Below are 11,109 nucleotides of genomic sequence, written 5' to 3'. Positions count from 1 at the left end.
TTAATATTAATCTTAGGATAATTCTGTTTCTAAGTCCCTCGGCAATATTCAAAATTCTAGCTGAAATCTTCTATTACACTCATTTTCCCCCCTCCTCTCTTCTTTCCTTTCCATTTCCTACCAAAAAAATTCCTATTCATTGTTAACGGTGAGCAAATTTGATAATTGCTTTTGTTGTCTTGAAGGCTGCCAACACATGCCTGCAGGGGCTTACCTTTTCCCCAAGGCTCAAAAATGTGCTTTCTAATAAAGGTAATTTTCTCTAAAAGAATTCTGATGCCACTTTTTTAGTTATCACAGCTATATTTATTTACTTGAAAATGTGTTCATATAAGACAACAAGGTAAAAACAAATTAAGTGAAGGAATGAGGTTATAAGAAAAAATAAGTTTAGGTTGAAACAAGCGTACGATTACTGTACAAAATGCACGTTCTGCGGTCCTGTGTGTTTCTTGGAGGAGGATTAAACATTTCTGCTGTGTGGCAACTTTTCCTGCTCTAACTTTTCCTGGGAGAGGTGTGCACAGCTAGCGTAAGAAGAGCATGTGGGAGAGGCGGGCTATAGGCATGAAGTAAGGTAGGAACGCTGATGACTCTCACTGGGAAAAATAATATCTGAGCTCATGAAGTGTAGAAGCCTGGGAAAGCATTTTTAGGCAAAGGCATGAAATAACAGTAGTCATGAGATATAGGTTCAAGGAGCACTAGATAGACCAGACGTGGATCCGAAGGCACGGTGAGGAGGGGTGAGCGACGCGGCTGGAAAACAAGCTTAGGTCTGATGATGAAGGGCCTTGGGTGCAGAATAAGGGGCTTATAATTTATCCTGAAGCCAATGCGAGAATTACTGAAGACTTTATATTTGAAAACGTTTTCTCATTATTCTATAAATTATGAGTCTGTCTATAAATTATTTTTGAATTTTTTCTTAATTCATAGGCACAGTTCTCCACTTGGAAGAAGGAGGGAGAAGGAACTTGTGTTTTCATATGTGTGTAACTCTAAGCAAGAATTGCAGTTATAAACCTTGTTTTTAGATTAAATTTACTTGGGTTAGAGATATGCTTTTTTTTTGGTTATCAACAGAAAGGTGGACCATAAAGATTTTTTCAGTTTAATTCCTATGGTAAAAACAAAAAGTACAGGGTACAAATATCAGGCATCTGTTTTGAAAGCACAGGTACATGAGCTTATAATATTTGAATTGTTGGGGCTAAGTTTTGGACAATTCATTCATAGGTGACTAACATCTTATTTTCTGGAATTTCATAAGAATATGTCTTCTCTTCACTAGGAGACTAAATTGCTAAATGTTCTTAACACAGCAGGTTGAAAGCTTGTAGCCATGAAAAAGCTAATAAACATCTTCTAGTATGAGATACCATATTTGAAAGTTCTATAATCTCTTCCAATCACAGTTCAATTTTATTAAAAACCCATCAAATAAGAGTATTTAATATATTCTGTTCCTACAAATGGTTAATCTTTTCAGCATCTTTGATGAAGTGAATTGATGTGATCTTATTCACGGTAATAGAAAATACTTCAAGAAGATATTAACAATTATCACGTTCAAGTATGAAATAGGATGTTTGTGACTATATGATCTGTTCACATTTACTAGAAATTCCAGACTAGCTAGAGAAAAAGGTTAGCCAAGAGGAAACTGTGAAATTATTTAATTCAAAAAGGCTTAAATCTTATTTATAATGGTGTGATGGGGGTTGGGAAGTGTTATTTGAAGAGACCGAAATCCAATGGGGGAAAAATAGGCTCAAAAGTGACACAGACACAGAAGGAAATTCACTCATGCTGACATGTTATTATGTCTGAGATTCATAGTCCTACTTCCTGACATATTACGCTAAATTTGAGCTAATATATCATTAACAATGTTGCTTTTGTTAGGTAAAGTGAATTATAATACCATGTGAAGGTAAGGATTAATGGTGTGCTAGAAAAAAGCATGATTATATCATAATTCATTTTTCCATACGGGTTTCTATTGATGAGGAGACAACCCATTGAGTGAAAGATCCTAGCCATTTGTGTTCTTCTAAGAGGCAGCTGTTTCTTTAATCTATCCACAGTAATGATTTGGATAGTGTTTGAATTAGTCTTTCTATAATGTTTAAAATATTAGGAAACACGAAGATATTATGTTTATATAGGTAGAACATCTGATGTGAGCAGTATTCATTGTGGTTTTTATTATAAATTTACGTCTTTATTGACATATTAGTGACATTTCCTACCACATTTTAGTGAGGAATGGAGTAAACTGAGAAGTCTCATAACGCTGTACGTGAGGCTCAGCAGATATTCTCAGTCGGTGTCTATAAAACTCTAGTGAGGGTTACTGGTGTGCCAAAGTGTTGATTCTTTTAGCTCTTGTGGCCTGCGAGGGTTTGGGACAGCTGAAGCCCCAGGATACTGAGCAGATCACACCTCTCTTTGCCCCAGGTGGCTGAGCAAATATTGTCACTGTGTTCACAGGTTTGGGAAGCACCGCAAGAACACGTATGGTGATGTTGAGAAAAGCTAAGGTGAAAATGGCTTTTCTGGTAAAGATTAATGGAAAGAATCAGAAAGATCCGAGTTTGAGTCTTGACTTACCTAAATTTGTGGAGCCTCAGTTTTTTCATCTGCAAAATGGTGAATGAAATTTTATTTGCTTCAAAGCCTGTTTCGAGGATGAGATGATGTAGGAAAAACTCTTTCTACAACTCCACAGAGCTTCCTACGTGTGCATACTTGCAGCGTGGGACTTTCCAGGTCTGGTCACCCCTCTGAGCAAAACAGCAGCGGAATGAGTGCTCACCAGGGGCTCACAGATGAATGAACAAGAGCTTCTGTTACTAGATGAGACTGGTGCCGTGCAAAGGCGAGGGGTTTACAGTGGGACAGGCTTGGATTTGGATCTTGGCTCTGTGAGCTATTGGGCAAAATAGGCCATTTAAACTGTCATTATATTTTCTGAAAACTGAAAAAAAATAGGTAATTAAAATATACTTTGTAGGGTTATTTATAATATTTCTATCTATGTGTCTATCTATGTGTCTATGTAACTGTCAATGTGTCTGTGTATCTGTGTGTCTGCTATCTGTGCACACACACATAATGCCTTCTTCATGTATAAAATGGACGTAATAATACCTACATGACAGGATTATTGTGATAGTGAAAATTAAGAATAATAGATGTAACAATGTAAGTGCCTGTGTCACCTGCTCTTGTCTTTCTTTTTGTCCCCTGTGGTCTTCATCCTGGTCATTTTAGCACAGAGTTTTTCAGTCTCAGCACATTGATGTTTTGGGATGGGGGACTCTTTGTTGTGGAGGGCTTTCCTGTGCATTGCAGAATGTAAAATGTCTCCAGACATCATCAAATATCCTCTAGCAGCAAAATTGCCTTCTGTTGGGAACTACTGCTCTAGGCTTTTCCAGCACAAGAAACCATTCCCAAATGGGAGATTGTTAACACCTACTTTGTACCAGCCTTAATGAGCTGCAAAGGATCAAGATCTCAAAAGAGGATCCAAAGATGACACTCCAAAAATAAGCCATCCCCTGCTAGAAAAAGGCAAAAAGCACATGCTATGGAGAAGTAGGATTTTTAATTGTTTTCCCTATTCATCAGAGATGTACTCTGGCGTCATTACTAAACAATGTCTTTATACTTCATCTATTCCTATCAGTATTTGTCTTCAAGGTAGGAAATGATAGGGGGCACTTGAATGCTCTCTGGTGGGTAGTGTGTGACTGATACTGAACTCTATCACTGTTGTTTCCGTATTATTATCATCATTTTTGTTACATTGGGTAAATTAATGTTTTGATTAACTGGTTAATTGATCTCTGAAATTATCTGCATTTAAGAGTACCATTTTTGTGAGACTGAGAATAAATTACAATAACGTTAGATCGTACGCAGCTGAAGTAAAGTACAACATTGTGACATATTTTGCCATTTTGGACAACAATAGTCCTATCTACCATGAAGTGGGTGTAGTTCCCCTTGCTGTCTGCTTCTAACACTGTGATGCAGATTGTGCAGCAACAAGAAAATTGGCAATCAATCCCCTACCGTGCAGTATTGGTTTCTAAAGCAGAATCAGGACAACCTCCTCCCTAGGCCCCATTAGTACATTTTTACATCCTTTGGGGCCTCCATGTACTAGGAAACAATTGAATAGGAAGTTGAAGATGGTGCACAGTAGGATATGGGATTCTGATATATATGATTTTCTTATATCAAGCACTGTAGATGAGATGAAATGATGAAAGATGTGTGTGTAGTATATACTTGAAGATACAGTCTTTCATGTGCTAAACCTATATAAGGAAGAAATGCAGACCATCTTGGACTGAAACAATTTATTTCTGTTTCTGATAGAGAATCAGGAGTGAGGGCAGAGATTTACCTTTGTTCAGCCAAATCATCCCAGATGAATTCCCATGGATCAACACAAGTGGGCTATGCATTTCTTTCTATGTCTGTTTACTTTAAGCTGGACAGGGGTCATTTTATAGTAGTCTAATAAGTGAGGAGCAGATTGAAGGGTAATCTGTATTCTCTTTCTACTGACAATCCTGAGCCAGGTTACTTTTTTCTTACTAAAAAGAAACAACAAGGTGATGTCATCAAGATGGCAGAATAGGTGGTTCCTGACTTCAGTCTCTCTAACAGAAAGACCAACTAGCAACTGTCCATTGACAAGACATCTTTGTGAAAATCCTAGAAGCCAGGGGTTAGGCAGAAGCTGAGACTGGGCCTTGGGCCACAGAGACTGAGAAGGACCACATTAGAAGGGTAAGAAGAGCAGTTTCACTTTGACCTCATTGCCCCTCCCCCAGGCTGGCACAGTGCCACACTGAGAAGACCACCCCCATCAGCCTACGATTTCTCCAGTGGGCAAAAGACAGCCCAAGGTGGACATTCTGTTTCACAGCATTGTGGGATGCTTCCCAGGAGGGCTGCCTGGGTCTTGCCTCATGGGGATCACCAGGGTAATTGCTGTGCCTGGAAAATCAGGGATCATATAGAGACGGAGAAGGGAGGTGTGTGGCTTATAAAGCAACAAGTGCATGGATAATGGCAGACTGTGTTCCTGCTGGAGGTGGTGTCCACCTGGAGATCCCAGTTGGTGGCTCTGTCTGGCCAGGGAACTTGGTTGGAAGTTCTGCCTGGTTTTGGTCCCCAGCCAATGGCATTATCAGCCATGGAGCCCATTCCACAGCCCCACAAGTATAGGAAAGCAAGTGAACAATGCTGTCCAACTGCTGAGCATAGCCTCCGGTCCTGCCTCACCAGGAAGTATGGCCATAGATGCCAGGCACATTCTATGATAGGCACAATCTGCAGAGCACATTTTATGGCATGCCCATGCAGCAAAGCATCTCAGCAGACTCACCCAACTGCTGAGCATTACTCCCTGCCCCGTCTGACCAGGAAGCCCAGTGATCCCAGGCAGCCTTGGAGCACAGCCTCTGGTACTGCCTGGCCTCAGAGCCCAGCTTACAGTCCTGCCCAATAGCAGAGCTCAGGTGATGGCTGTGCCCTATTGCTGAGCACAGCCAGTAGCCCTACTAGATCAGGGAGCCTGGAGAGTGACCCTACCCAACCACAGACCATAACCTTCAGTCCCAACTAACGGCAAGGTACAGCTGGAGGCCCCACCTGACCAGGGAACCTGGCAAGTGACCTCACCCAATAGCAGAGCACAGCCAGTCCCTGCCTGATGGCCAGTCTGTGGCCCTACCCAACTTCAGGGCACAGTCTGAGGCCCTGTTGAATCTTGAAGCTCTACCTGCTGCCCTGCCTAAATGCAGAGTCCAGATAGAAGTACTATCTACCTGGGGAACACAGTCTGTGGCCCCATCTGACCAGGAGCAACTGAGGATCCCAGCTTGCAGCTTTGCCTAATTGCTGACTGCAACCAGTGGCAGCATCTGCCAGGGGACACAGCCTGCAGCTTTGTTCAACCAGAAGTGATTGTGGAGCCCAGCTAGTGGCCCAGCTTAAAATAGGAGGTTATAACTATAAGGCATTCTATATAGTCCCATGGTAACTCAAAGAAAAGCCTGTAGTATATATACTAGGGACTAAGATAAAGGAATCAAAGCAAACCACCACAAAAAGTCATCATATCACAAAGGAAGACAACCAGAGAGGAAGAAAGGAAAAAAGGAACTACAAAATAGTCAGAAAACAATTAGCAAAATAGCAGTAGTAAGTCCATATCTATCAATGATTACTTTAAATGTAATAGATTAAATTTGCCAATCAAAAGACATAGAGTGGCTCAATGGATTAAAAAAAAAAACAAGATATAATGATATACTGACCACAAGAGACTCACTTTAGCCTTAAAGACACACACAGACTCAAAGTAAAGGGGTGGGGAAAAATATTTTGAGCAAATGCTAACCAAAAGAGACCAGAGGTAGCTATATTTATATACCAGACAAAATAGACTTTAAGCTAAAAATGGTCACAAGAGATGAAGAAGGTCATTATAAAATGATAAAGGAGTCAATTCATCAAGAAAATGGAACAATTGTAAATATTTATGCACCCAACGTTGGGTCACTAAATATATAAAGCAATACTAACAGGACTAAAAGCAGAAATTAACAGCCACACAGTGATAGTAGGGGACTTTAATGCCCCTTTCTCAAAAGTGGATAGATCATCCAGACAGAAAATCAACATAGAAATAGCTGATTTGAATAACACTATAGACCAAATGGACCTGACAGACATGTGCAGAATATTCCATCCCACAGAAACAAAATACACATCCTTTTTAAGTGTACATGGAACATTCTCCAGGATAGATTATATGTTAGGTGACAGAAATGTTGAACAAATTTGAGAAGATAGAAATTACACCAAGTATCTATTCTGAACACAATGGTATGAAAATCGAAATCAATAATAGGAAATCTGGAAAATTTACAAATACATGGAAACTAAACAACACACTCCTGAACAACCAATGCTTCAAATAAGAAATCAAAAGTGAAATAAAAAAATATCGTGGGACAAACAAAAATGGAAAAACAACATACCAAAACTTACAGGATGCAGCAAAAGTAGTTCTAAGAGAGAAGTTTATAATTATAAAACCTAAATTAATAAAAAGGGAAAGATTTCAAATAAACAATCTAACATTGCACTGAAGGAACTAGAAAAAGAAGAACAAAGTAAGCCTAAAGCTAGTAGAAAGAAGGAAATAAAGATCAGAGAGAAATAAATGATACAGGGACTACGATGACAGAAAAGATCAATGAAACTAAGACTTCGTTTTTTGAAAAGATAAAATAGAAAAATCTTTCGGTAGACTCACCAAGGAAAAAGAGAGAAGACTTAAATAAAATCAGAAATGAAAGAAGAGATATTACAACTGATAGCACAGAGATACAAAGGATCATAAGAGACTACTATAAACAACTATATGCCAAGAAACTGGACAACCTAGAAAAACAAGTAAGTTCCTAGAAACATACAACCTACCAAAACTGAATCATGAAGAAATAGAAAATCTGAACAGAGCAATAACTAGTAAGGAGATTGAATCAGTAATCAAAAACCTTAAAACAAAGAAAAGCCCAGGTCCAGATGGTTTCATTGGTGAATTTCACCAAGCATTTAAAGAATAATTAATACCAACCCTTCTCAAACTCTTCTGATAAATTGAGAAGGAGGGAATACTCCCAAACTCATTTTACCAGGCTGGCATTACCCTAATACTGAAGCCAGATAAGGACACTACAAGAACACTATTAACCAATATTCCTGATGAACACAGATGCAAAAATTCTCGAGAAAATTCTAGCAAAATAATTCAACAGTACATTAAAAAGATCATAAACCATGATCAAGTGGAATTTACCCCTGGGACGAAAGGATGGTTTAACAGGTGAAAATTGATAAATGTGATGCACCACATTAATATAATGAAAGATAAAAATCATGTGATCTTATCAATAGATGTAAAAAAAGCATTTGACGTAATATAACATCCTTTCATGACAAGAATGCTCAGCAAATTGGGTGCAGAAGGAACCTATCTCAAAATAATAGAAGCCATATACAACCCCACAGCTAACATCATACTCAATGGTGAAAGGTTGAAAGCTTTTCCTCTAATATCAGCATAAGACGAGGGTGCCCATTCTCACCAATCTTATTCAACACAATATTGGAAGTCTTAGCTAACACAATCTGATAAAACAAATAAATAAAAGGTATCCAAATCAGAAAAGAAGAAGCAAAAATTTCTGCAGATGATCTTATAAGTAGAAAATCTAAGGACTCCACCAAAAAACTGTTAGAACTAATAAGCAATTTCATTTAAGTTGCAGGATACAAAATCAACTGTAATGTAAGTGCCTGGCTTTAAGCTTTTGATTGCTGAAACATCCATTTCAAAAGATATCCATCCTGAATAAATATATTGCTAGGTGTATGACAGAGCTACTAGGAGAATAATCAGATAAGCAATGAGGTCACTCCCACCCATGAAGTTCTGTCTTTCAGAAAGCCATGGGAAATGTAGATAACCGACCACTTGTGTGACCCCTCTTCTCCCTTCCTGTACAATAACTCTCCCTCTTATGCTTTAAATTAGCCAGTAAAGAGTTTACCTGTGAAACCCTACACACCTCACCCTTGGACCATAATAAAGGCAGATCTCCAGGTCCATTCTCTCTCTCTGTCTCTCTACCTGTGACCTTGCTGTGTGGCCATTGGGCAAGCCCTGTACCCTCTACGACCTGTGAGTAATAAATCTTGTTCCTCAAATTTCCCTGATGGTTTTTGCTGAAGTGTGTCCTGCAATCATCACAAGACCCATGATGTCCAGCCACAACATTGGCCTCAGTGGGGGTAATGTCTGTGGGGCCCACTAGTGGTAACATGGGCCTGGGTGAGTGCCTCAGGCATTCCTAGCCAATAGCATCACTATCATTAGGCTGGGACCCACACAAGTGGTGTAGCTGGCAGGACTGCATGATCACACTTGCAGTTAACCAAGGGGAATGCCATTTAGCTGTGACTGGCTTACTAACAGGCTAACCCAGGTGGGTAACACCATTTGGGAAGGCAGCACCACTTGCTGGAGGCCCATTGTGCTGCCATGTGCTGCTGCATTTTGCTTCTGCCATGTGTTGCCTGCGGTATGCATCTGGAAGTGTCACTGCTGTTGTAATAATTCAATGATCTTTCCAGAGTGGCATGATCAAGGCCTGTGGTCTAATGAGACAGGCCAATAGTTACACAGGCCATGTTCATGGATTAGAAGAATTAATACTGTTAAAATGTCCATACTATCTAAAGCTATCTACAGATTCAGTGCAATTGCTATGAAAATTCCAATGGCATTTTTCACAGAAATAGAAAAAAGAATCCCAAGATGGGAATGGAAGCACAAAAGACTCTGAACAGCCAAAACAATCCTGAGAAAGGAAAGCAAAGCTGGAGGCATCATACTATCTGTTTTTTAACTATTCTACAAAGTTATGGTAATCAAAATAGTACGTATGGCTATAGAAATAGACACATACACCAATGGAAAAGAGTCAAGAGCCCAGAAATAAAGCCCTGCATATACGGTCAACTAATATTTGACAAGAAAGTCAAGAATACTCGATGGGGAAAGGACAGGCTCTTTGATAAATGGTGCTAGGAAAATTGGATAACCACATGCATAAAAATAAACTTGGATCCCTAATTTATACCACTCACAAAAATTAACTTGAAATGGGTTAAACAATTAAACATAAGACTTGAAACTATAAAACTTCTAGAAGAAAACAGAGAAAAAGCTCCTTGACATTGGTCTTGGCAACGTTATTTTGGATAAGGCACCAAAAGCACAAGAACAAAACCAAAAGTCAACAAGTGAGACAACATCAAACTAAAAAGCCCGGCAAAGGAAATCATCAGCAATATGAAAGACAGCCTAATGACTGGGAGAAAATATTTGTAAACTGCTTATCAGATAAGAGGTTAACATCCAAAATACTAAAAGAACTCACATAAGTCAGTAACACAAAAACAATCTGATTAGAAAACGGGCAAAGGAACTGAATAGACGTTTTTCCGAAGACAATAGTACTTGTGGCCAAGAAAGTACAAATGGCCAACAAGTACTTCAAAAGGAGCTGAACGTCAGTAGTCATCTGGGAAATGCAAATCAAAACCGCAATGATATATCAACTGTTAGAATGGCTATCATCAAAAAGACAAGAGACAGCAAGTGTTGGTGAGGATTTGGAGAAATGGGATCCCTTGTGCACCACTAGTGGGAATGTAAATTGGTGCGGCCACTATGGAAAACAGTATGGAAGTTCCTCAAAAAAATTCAAAATAGAACTACCATGTTATCCAGCAATCTCACTTCTGAGTATATATCCTAAGGAAATAAAAGCAGGATATCGAAGCTATCTGTGCACTCCCTTGTTCACTACAGTATTATTCACAATAGCCGAGATATGGAAACAACCTAAGTGTCTGTCAACGATGAATGGATAAAGAAGATGTCACACTCACACACACACACTGTAATATTATTCAGCTATGAGAAAGAAGGAATCCTGTCATTTGTGACAACATGAATGGGTGTTGAGGGCATCATGCTAAGCAAAATAAGTCAGAAAGAGAAAGACAAATTCAGTTTGGTATTGCTTATATGTGGAATCTGAAAAAGCTGAACTGGTAGAAACAGAGAGCAGAATGGTGATTACCAGGGGCTGGGGGTTGGAGAAATGGGGAGATGTTGGTCAAAGAGTACAAACCTTCAGTTAGAAGTTGAATAAATTCTGGGGATCTAATGCACAGGTTTGTGATTATAGTTAACAATACTGTATTTTATACTTGAAAGTTAAGAGAATAGATCTTACATATTCTCACCACAAAAAAGTAATTGTAAGTATATGATGTGACGGAGTGTTAGCTAACACTAGGGTGGCAGTCATTTTGCAATATATGTTTATCAAATCAACACACTGTACACCTTAAACTTACATAATTTCATATGTCAAGTATATCTCAATAAAGTTGGAAAAAATACAAACATTCCAATAGAAAAATAGACAAGTCATT

The sequence above is a fragment of the Equus przewalskii genome, chromosome 5 (genome assembly GCF_037783145.1).
Source record: "Equus przewalskii isolate Varuska chromosome 5, EquPr2, whole genome shotgun sequence".
NCBI classification, from domain to species: domain Eukaryota; kingdom Metazoa; phylum Chordata; class Mammalia; order Perissodactyla; family Equidae; genus Equus; species Equus przewalskii.
This window is presented reverse-complemented; position numbering follows the sequence as displayed.